We start from the raw sequence: 11,250 nt of genomic DNA, 5'->3' as shown, positions 1-11,250 counted from the left end.
CTACAACTGGAGAATTTTGGTCTGCATATCAGCCCAGGCAGGATGAAACTCATATTGCTTGAACTTTGCTTCCCTGTCTTCAGCAACTTTCTGATATTTTTCAATGGTAATTTTGTAGAATTCTGAGCTCCTCTCCTCTAGCCAGTTGCTCTTTATAGAATACATCCTGCCTCTTTATCACTCGATCTTTCTCTTCCAGTTGTTTAGCCAGTTGCTTCCTTGGTTTGTTCTTCTTCACTTGATATCCTTCTGTGAAGAATTTGCTCTGGTTAATTGCTCATTGGCAAAATCCTCTCAGTTCAGTTCTTTGCCTTGCTTTAGTTGTTTCTGATTTTCTGACTCTTTATTGGTTTGCTCCAATCCCTGCTCCTCAGCCACTCTTCTTTTCAATTCTTCATCAGAAACTGAGAAACCATAAGCACCAGAATACTACTGAGACTTTGGACCAGCTGGGAAGGTTTCCTTCATATAATCAATCACATTTCCTGAAAGCCAGATGTCTTTTATCATGGTGATGTTCTCATTCTCTTCCACCTGGAAGTGACCTTGTGGGTGCTGGTGATCTCATGGCTCTTGCCCCTGCAGAGACTTAGTATGGACCCAAGAGCACTACAGACCCCACCAGGAAAGATCCTTATGGATCTTTGCAGGGAGGGAGCAAGGCCAAAACCCCAAGAAGAAGAAAGGAGAAGGTGCCTGTCCTTAGGATTGTCTTAAATTCTCTTTTTCTTACTTCATTATTAGTGTATAGAAATACAATGGATTTATGTACGTTGATTTTGTATCCTGTGACTTTACTGAATTCATTTATCAGTTCTAGTAGTTTTTTGGTGGACTCCTTAGGGTTTTATATATATATAGTATTATGTCATTTGCAAACAGTTAAAGTTTTACTTATTCCTTACCAATTTGGGTGCCTTTTATTTTTTTCTTGTCTGATCGTTGTGGCTAGAACTTCTAGTACTGTGTTGAAAAAGGGGTGAGAGTGGACATCCTCGTCTTCCTGATATTATGGGGAAAGTTCTCAGTTTTTCACCACTGAGTATGATGTTAGCTGTGGATTTTTTCATATACAGCCTTTATTATGTTGAGGTGTGTTCCTTCTAAACCTACTTTGTTGAGGGTTTTTTAATCATGAAAGGATGTTGTACTTTGTCAAATGCTTTTTCTGCATCTATTGAAATGGTCATATGGTTTTTGTCTTTGCTCTAATTGATGTGATGTATCACATTGATTGATTTGCAAATATTGAACCACACTTATATCCTGGGAATAAATTCCAGTTGATCATGGTGAATGATTTTTAAAATGTATTGTTTGATTCACTGTGCTAATATTTTGTTGAGGATTTAAATTTTTTAAAAATTTTCATTTATTAATTTTTAAAAATTAACATGTAATGTATTATTTGCTTCAGGGGTACAGGTCTGTGAATCATCTGTTGAGGATTTTTGCATCCATGTGTATCAGATATATTGGTTTGTAGTTCTCTTTTCCTGGGGCATTTTTATCTGGTTTTGGTGCCAGAGTAATTCTGACCTCATAGAATGAATTTGGAAGCTTTCCTTCATCTTATATTTTTAGAGTGGTTTGAGAAAAATAGGTATTTACTGTTCTTTAAATATTTGGCAAAATTCACCTGTGAAGCCATCTGGCCCTGGACTTGTTGGAGGTTTTCTGATTACTGATTCAATTTCATTGCTGGTAATTGGTCTGTTCAAATTTTGTATTTCTTCTTGATACAGTTTTGGATGGTTATATGTTTCTAGGAATTTATCCATTTCTTCTAGGTTGTCCAATTTGTTGGCATATAATTTTTCCTTCTATTCTCTTATAATCTTATTTCTGTGGTGTTGGTTGTTATTTCTCCTCATTCATTTCTTTTTTTTTTTTTAAGATTTTACTTACTTATTTGAAAGAAAGAAAAAAATAGAGAGCATGCATGAGTGGAGTGAGGGGCAGAGGGAGAAGTCTCAAGCAGACTTTGAGCTGAGCATGGAGACTGACACAGGGCTTGATCCCAAGACTCTGAAATCATGAACTGAGCTGAAACCAAGAGCTGGATGCCTAACTGACTGAGCCACCCAGGTGCCCCTCCTCTTTCATTTCTGATTTTGTTTGTTTGAGTTATCTCTGTCTTTTTTTGATGGGTCTGGCTAAAGGTTTACCAATTTGCTGATCTTTGAAAAGAACCAGCTTCTGGCTTCATTGATCTGTTTTATTCTTTTCTTAAAATTTTATTTCATTTATTTCTCTTCTAATTTTTACTATTTCTTTCCTTCTACTGGTTTTAGATCTTATTTGTTCTTTTTCCTAGCTCCCTTAGGTGTAAGGTTAGGTTGTTTATTCTAGATTTTTCTTGCTTCTTGAGGTAGTCTGCATTGCTGTAAACTTCCCTTTTAGGAAGCTTTTGCTGCATATCAAAGATTTTGGACCATTGTGTTTTCATTTTCATTTGTCTCCATTATTTTTTTATATTCTCTTTGATTTCTTGGTTGGTCTATTCATTGTTTAATAGCATGTTATTTAACCTCTATGTGGGTAAATTTGTGGCTTTCCAGATTTTTTTTGTGGTTAGTGTCTTGTTTCATAATGTGGCTGAAAAAGATGTGTGGTATGACTTTGAACTTTTTGAATTTGTTGAGACTTATTTTGTGGCCTGATGTGTGATCTACTTTGGAGTATGTTCTATATGCTCCAAAAGAATGTATATTCCGCTATTTTAGGGTGGAATATTCTGAATATAACCATTAAATCCATCTGGACCAATATGTCATTTAAAGTCATTGTTGCCTTACAGATTACCTGTTTAGAGGATCTGTCCATTGATGTAAATAGGATGTTAAAGTCTCCTACTATTATTTTATTATAATAATTTATTTCTTTTATGTTTGTTATTAATATTTTTATGTATTTGGGTGCTCTCATGTTGGGTGCATAAATATTTGGAATTGTTGTATTTTTCTGTTGAATTGTCCCATTTGTGGTTATATAGTTTCCTTCTTTGTCTTTTGTTATAGTCTTTGTTTTAAAATCTATTTTTTCTGATATAAGTATTGCTACCCCAGTTTTCTTTTCACTTCCACTGGCATGATAAATACTTTTTCCATCCCCTCATTTTCAATTTGCTTGTTTTTAGGACTGAAATAAGTTTCTTGTGGGCAGCATGTAAATGGGTCTTGCTTTTTTGTCTATTTCATCACTCTGTCTTTTGATTAGAGTGTTTAGTCTGTTTACACTCAAAATAATTGTGGATAGGCATGTACTTATTGCCACTTTGTTACTTGTTTTATGGTTATTTTTGTAGTTCTTTGTTCCTTTCTTCTCTTGCTCTCTTCTTTCGGGGTTTGATGGCTTTTTTTTTTTTAGTCAAATATTTGGATTGCTTTCTCTTAAATTTTTACCTGTTACTGGTTTTTTGATTTGAGGTTTCCATTAGATTTATATGCAACATTTTATGAATATACAGTCTAATATTAGTTGATGGTCACTTTAAGTTTGAACCCATTCTAAAAACACTAAATATTTACTCCTCCTGTGCTCCTCTATTTTACATACATGGTGTTATACTTTAAATCATTTTTGGTGAATCCCTCGACTGATTTTTATAGGTATACTTAAAATTATTGGTTTTGTATTTCTTACTTTTTAAATTTAAAAAAAATTAAAAAAGATTTTGTTTATTTATTTATTTGAGAGAGAGAGAGAGAGAAAGAATGAACAGGAGTGGGGGAGAAACAGTGGAAAAGGGACAAGCAGACTCCATGCTGAATGTGGAGCCCCGCATGGGACTTGATCCCAGAACTCTGAGATCATGACCTGAGCCAAAATCAAGAGTCCGATACTTAATGAACTGGGTCACCCAGGCACCTCTTTTTCTTACTTTAAAAAAAATCCTGCTTATTATCTTTCCTTTTCATTGAAAGAATCCCCTTTCACATTTCTTGTAAGGCTGGTTTCATGGTGATGAATTCCTTGAAGTTTGTTGGGAAACTCTATTCTCTTCTTGTTTTCTGAAAAATAGCCTTCCTGGATAGAGTATTGGTTGCAGGTATTTTTCCTTTTAGTACTTTGAATACAGCATGTCATTCCCTTCTAATCTGCCAAGTTTCGGGGGATAGCCTTATGGGATTTCTCTTATATGTAACTGTTTTCTTTTCTCTCTCTCTCTCTCTCTTTTTAATAATTCTTTTTTTATTGCTACTTTTTGCCATAATTTTACTTAGTACATGTCTTTGTGTGAACTCTTTGTTGATTTTATTGGGTGCTCTCTATGCCTCCTGGATCTGGATTTCTGTTTCTTTTCCCAGATATGGGAAGTTTTCATCTTTTTTCTTCAAATAATATTTTTTGGCCCCTTTTATCTCCCCTTTCCTTCTGGGATCCCTATAATGAGAATGCTATTATGCTTCATGGTGTTACTGAGTTCTCTTAATCTATTCTTATTTTTAAATTATTCTTATTTCTTTCTCTTATTCAACTTGTTTTCCATTACTCTGTCTTCTAGGTTGTTGATTCTTCCTTTAGCTTCCTCTAACTTACTATTTATTCTTTCTAGAAGGAATATGATGATTTCAGTTATTGAGTTCTTCATTACTACTTAGTTCTTTTTAATATTTCCTGTCTCTTTGTTGAGGGTCTCACTGAGGTCCTTCACTGTTTTCTCAAGTCCAGTGAGTATCTTTATGACCATTACTTTAAATTCTTTATCATTATATTGCTTATCTCCATTTCATTTAACTCTCTTGCCATGATTTTGCCCTGTTCTTTCCTTTGGGACGTATTCCTCTCTTTCCTCATTGTGTCTAACTCTCTGTCTGTTTCTCTGTGTTAGGAAATTCAGCTGCATCTCCTGCCCTTGGAAGTAGTGACTGTATGAAGAAGAGGTCCTGTAATATGCTGCAATGTAGTGTTCCCTGTTCACCAGAACCTGGTACTTTAGGGGTATCTCCTATGTGTATTATGTGCACCTAGTGTTGTGGCCGAGCCATGTTTGCCTTCAATTTAGTCATCTTCAATGGCTCACTTTATCAGTTTGAGCAAGTTTAGTTCCTGTGTTGTTAATGTGCCAGTCTGTGGCAGCCTTGGGCTTCATTTGGGTCTAATCAGGCATTTGCCAGAGCGGTGGTCACACCAAATGGCAGGGGTTTTTCCATGTCTTATTCCTGAAAGGCCTTCATCTGTGGGCCTGGCCTGCAGTCAGACCAGATATCTGCCCCTAGCCCCATGCTTGGGCCACAGTTGGACTGGCATATGTGGTTCTCTTTCCCTTGGCCCTGGGTAGGAGTCATTTAGAGTGGTGTTGGCCACTATTAGGGCTGCTTGCACAGTGTTACATTTGTGGTCCTGTTTGGATGGACTTCTGCTGAGGGCTGGTCTGCAGGAGAACATGAGGGTAGGGTGCATGGTGTTAGCAAGGTTTGTGCCAGTCTGCTGTGGGAGGAGACCTGGATCTGCTTTGTGGAGTGCCTGTCAAGGTTAAGTTGGAGGAGGCAGGTTGCAGGAAAACTTGGGCATGGGGCTCACTGTTAGCAGGCTAGGTAGAGAGTGTTTGGACTGGTTTCTGGAAGTGTCTGTGGGTGGTGGTGGAGGGAAAGAGTTCCTACCCACTCTGTTCTTGGAGAAGACTCCTAAAGATCACTACCCCTCCAGGACATGTTCTGAGATTAGTAATTAAATCTCCTCCCCATATTACCAGTGTCTTTCAAAGTGTTGCTTTTATGTTGTATCTCTATGGTGCTGTTTTTTATACTGTTTCTTTAATGGCAGGGAATCAGTTTGCTTTGTCCTGCTGCTCTCCCAGAGCCAAGTTTGCTGATTTTTGCTGTTTTTTATACTGTTTCTTTAATGGCAGGGAATCAGTTTGCTTTGTCCTGCTGCTCTCCCAGAGCCAAGTTTGCTGATTTTTAAAGTTCCAGTGGTATCCCCACTTTCATTTGATATAAAAACTCATAAAGTTATTTCCCTCTGGTTTTCAAAGCCAAATGTTATGGAGATTCATCTTCCCAGTGTGGGTCTCCCATGCCTGAGATGCCTGGTGTGGGGTCTGCCTTGTCCTTTCTATAGGCTTGCATGTCTCTCCCTCTTGTAGGCAGTCTTGCAGTCAGTTTTATTCCTGACTGAGTGGCCACCCTTCCTACCATTTTTGATGTGGCCTCCTCTCTACCATTAGCTGTGGAGGGTCTGTTCTACCAGTCTTAGGTCATTTTCTGGCTTATTTACACTGATGTGGCTATTATCTAAGTGTGTCCATGGGGTGAGGTGAGCTTAGTATTCTCTTACTCTGCCATCCTCCCTGGAAGTCTCTGAATTACATTTTAAGCAATGTTTGCCTCTTCCTTATTACTATATATTAGATTATTAGCTTTTCTTTATTCAGTTATGTTTTAAAAATTATATATTTTGCAAGATAGTCAATACAATGTGACATTTCAATAAGTAATTTAATTTTTACATCATAAATTGCCTATCAAATAATGATATTTTGATTTTGAGTAATTCCATCCAATTATAAAATTATCAGCCTCTATTTGTTTCAATTTTATTCCACTTTCTTGATCTAAAATTGAGTATTTTATTTATTTTTTTAAAGGTTTTATTTATTGTATTTGACAGACAGAGATCACAAGTAGGCAGAGGCAGGCAGAGAAAGAGGAAGGGAAGCAGGCTCCCTGCTGAGCAGAGAGCCTGATGCAGGGCTTGATCCCAGGACCCTGGGATCATGACCTGAGCTGAAGGCAGAGGCTTTAACCCACTGAGCCACCCAGGTGCCCCTAAACATTGGGTATTTTAGGTAAAATAAAATTTCTTAAGATATTCCTTGATGTAATTTTGATGATTATGTGTGCAATCCTGAAAAGGTAGTGCCATACCCTATAGAAATTACAGACCTGGAATAACATGAAACAGGACTGAACCCTGGCTCTAGCACTTTTTAACACTACCTAATAGTCTCACATCTCAGTTTACCAATCTATGAAACAAAGATTAAAAACCAACTCCAGTGGTCTTTGGAAGATTATCAATTAAAAAATATATATGCATGTGCATGTGTGTGTATTAAAGTAAATTCACAGATAGATATTGTAGCTTATGTAAAGTTAGCCTAAATTGATCTCTCAGTAAATGACTTTTGTTAATTTTTTTTCCACATCTTAAAATAGAAATCAAGTGTAGTAGGGTAGTTAAATCTTAATTTAAAATTCTTTAAAAATGTACAGTGTATTTTACCCATTTGATTCTTTTATGAATTTTTTTGACAGAAATTATCACTTTTCTTTAATAAGTAACAACTTTTTTTCAGTAATTGTGAGGCTTTCTCATTCAGTATATTTGAAAATAATATATGCAGTATAATTTATTTACTAGGTTTTATATATAGTAAGGTATGCATAAAAAGAAGAGTTTGCCTTTCTAGAAGATTTTAGATACACAATATAAACAAAATTTTAGTGAATTAGTACTAAAGAAGAGAAAGTTTAGGTCGAAACAGCAGGTAGGATAGAGTTTATCCAGATTTAGTTTTTATGTTTGTGTGGTGGGAGAGGAAGAGATAGCCTGTAAATGGATGACATTCATGTTGAGACCTAAGTGAAAAATAAAAGAAATGGAATGGAAGAATGAAGGAGAGAGCCTTGGGTTTTTTTTTTTTCTTTTCATTTTAACAAAGGCAACTGTAAGTGCCATATTCTAGAGATACCAGGAGAGAGTCCAAAAGGATGGTCATTAGGCCTGGATTCCAAAAGCCAAGAGAAAACTTACCAATATGAACTATCACTCTTCACAGAAAACCCAAAAGACTCCACTCCAAAACTGCTAGAACTCGTACAGGAATTTAGTGAAGTGTCAGGATATAAAATCAATGCACAGAAATCAGTTGCATTTCTTTACACCAACAACAGGACAGAAGAAAGAGAAATTAAGGAGTCCATCCCATTTACAATTGCACCCAAAACCATATGATACCTAGGAATAAACCTAACCAAAGAGGCAAAGAATCTATACTCAGAAAAGTATAAAGTACTCATGAAAGAAATGGAGGAAGACACAAAGAAATGGAAAAATGTTCCATGCTCCTGGATTGGAAGAACAAATACTGTGAAAATGTCTATGCTACCCAAAGCAGTCTACACATTTAATGCAAACCCTATCAAAATCCCATCCATTTGTTTCAAAGAAATGGAACAAATAATCCTAAAATTTGTATGGAAACAAAAAAGACCTCCAATAGCCAGAGGAATGTTGAAAAAGAAAGGCAAAGTTGCTGGTATCACAATTCCAGACTTCAAGCTCTATTACAAAGCTGTCATCATCAAGACAGTATGGTACTATCACAAATACAGACACATAGATCAATGGAACAGAATAGACAGCCCAGAAATAGACCCTCAACTCTATGGTCAACTAATCTTCGACAAAGCAGGAAAGAATGTCCAATGGAAAAAAGACAGCCTCTTCAACAAATGGTGTTGGGAAAACTAGACAGCCACATGCAGCAAATTGAAATTGGATCATTTCCTTACACCACACATGAAAATAGACTCAAAATGGATGAAGGACCTCAATGTGAGAAAGGAATCCATCAAAACCCTTGAGGAGAACAGAGGCAGCAACCTCTTCGACCTCAGCTGCAGAAACTTCTTCCTAAGAACATCGCCAAAGGCAAGGGAAGCAAGGGCAAAAATGAACAATTGGGACTTCATCAAGGTCAAAAGCTTTTGCACAGCAAAGGAAACAGTCAACAAAACCAAAAGACAACTGACAGAATGGGAGAAAATATTTACAAATGACATATCAGATAAAGGGCTAGTGTCCAAAATCTATAAAGAAATTATCAAACTCAACACCCAAAGAACAAATAATCCAATCAAGGAATGGGCAGAAGACATGAACAGACATTTCTGCAAAGAAGGCATCCAGATGGCCAACAGACACATGAAAAAGTGCTCTTTATCACTTGGCATCAGGGAAATACAAATCAAAACCACAATGAGATACCACCTCACACCAGTCAGAATGGCTAAAATTAACAAGTCAGGAAATGACAGATGCTGGCGAGGATGCGGAGAAAGGGGAACCTTCCTTCACTGTTGGTGGGAATGCAAGGTGGTGCAACCATTCTGGAAAACAGCATGGAGGTTCCTCAAAAAGTTGTAAATAGAACTACCCTATGACTCAGCAATTGCACTATTGGGTATTTACCCTAAAGATACAAATGTAGTGATCCGAAGGGGCACGTGCACCCGAATGTTTATAGCAGCAATGTCTACAATAGCCAAACTATGGAAAGAACCTAGATGTCCATCAACAGGTGAATGGATAAAGAAGAAGTGGTATATATTTACAATGGAATACTATGCAGCCATCAAAAGAAATGAAATCTTGCCATTTGCGACGACGTGGATGGAACTAGAGGGTATCAAGCTTAGTGAAATAAGTCAATCGGAGAAAGACAACTATCACATGATCTCCCTGATATGAGGAAGTGGAGATGCAACATGGGGGTTTTGGGGGTTAGGAAAAGAATAAATGAAACAAGATGGGATTGTGAGGGAGACAAACCATAAGTGACTCTTAATCTCACAAAACAAACTGAGGGTTGCTGGGGGGAGGGGTGTTGGGAGAGGGGGGGTGGGGTTATGGACATTGGGGAGGGTATGTGCTATGGTGAGTGATGTGAAGTGTGTAAACCTGGTGATTCACAGACCTGTACCCCTGGGGATGAAAATACATTGAATGTTTATAAAAAAAGTAATAATAAATTAAAAAATTAAAAAAAATAAAATAACTTACCAATATGAAAATTTACTTAATAGTTTTATGAGCTTTAATTAAAAAAGTTTTTTTAAGTAAAATTGATGTGCATTTTGTGGTCTTCTAATGTATATGCCATTTACTTCATGAAAAATTTAACTATTATTTTAGTTATAACATTTAATTATCTTAGACTTCCGTATGTATTGATAGCTTGTTTTCTAAATTTCTTTTAAAAATCTGTTTTCATGATATACAAAAATTTATTGGTTAATTTAACTACATTTTGAATTTGGATATTCATACTTTAAACAACTGAATATTTTACATAATTTTAATTCCTCAATAGCAGTTAACATTTTGACACTGAACTTATCATATCATATCTTTTTAGAAAATAGCTTTTTCTCACATTTAAAACATTATGTATTTTGTATAGTCTGTGAATCTTTTACTTTTAAAATTTCAGCATTTTATATGAGTGTGTATATGTGTGTGTGTGTGTGTGTGTATTTACAAATAAACTCCAGGATCCTAGATATCAAATTCTACTTCCACTTAAAACACATTTATTTGGAATGTATTTATTTTTATTTTCTTTACTGTTCAATTATATTTTATTAGTTTTTGGCAGTGGTGCTTTTTCTTCTTTTTCAAGTTTTTATTTAAATTTCAGTTAGTTAACATACAGTGTGATATTAGTTTCAAGTGTAGAATTTAGTGATTCATCACTTACATGTAACACCCAGTGCTTATCACAAATGTCCTCCTTAATACCCATCACCCATTTAACCCCTTCTTGCTCCCACCATCCCCAAGTGCTGCTTTACAAAAAAATTAATAATACTGAGCTAAATACAATCAGGGATACTGCTAATTAAAAACTTCAACTAGAGCAGTGCCTTGATGGCTCAGTTGTTTAAGCCTCTGACTCTTGATCTTAGTTCAGGTCTTGATCTCAAGGTCATGAGTTCAAACCCTGTGTTGGGTTTCATACTGTGCATATGACTACCTAAATTTTTTTTTTTTTTTTTTTTTTTTTTTGCTTAGAACTTGACCTACCAACACTAGGTACTCAGTAAGTTTTATTAGTCAGTTAAAATTCAACAACACTTAGATTAGATGATTAGAAGAGCACTTTAAATCAATTATTTTTTACAAGTCCAAGTAAATATAAGATAAACTATTTATTTCCTTGTTTGGTTCTCATTTGTTTTGTTTTTCTGCATTGCAATTTTGTTTGTGAGATTAGAAGTAAAATCAGGTTTACATCTAATAGAAAATTATTATCATGTCCTCTGATTGGGATCTTGGGTTTGTTTGCAGGGTGGGGAGTTAAAGGAGTGAACTCAGGTGGTGAAAGGTATTAATTCTGGAGGAAATAAATGTTTGAGAAAGTTAACCTAAATAGAGATCATATTAAAAAGAGACAAAGAGATTAAGAGCTTGATGGTTTATGCTCAGCTTGTTATTTTATTTATGAACTTGAGCATTCTT

At 35.8% G+C, this 11,250-nt stretch overlaps 1 pseudogene; it reads right to left on the bottom strand.

The window, feature by feature from the left end:
* Positions 1 to 5,095, bottom strand: LOC116877543 (annotated as a pseudogene).
* Between the last annotated feature and the right edge of the window lie 6,155 nt (positions 5,096 to 11,250).

Source organism: Lontra canadensis, unplaced genomic scaffold (genome assembly GCF_010015895.1).
Source record: "Lontra canadensis isolate GAN:19392208 unplaced genomic scaffold, GSC_riverotter_1.0 scaffold53, whole genome shotgun sequence".
Taxonomy (NCBI): domain Eukaryota; kingdom Metazoa; phylum Chordata; class Mammalia; order Carnivora; family Mustelidae; genus Lontra; species Lontra canadensis.
This window is presented reverse-complemented; position numbering and strand designations above follow the sequence as displayed.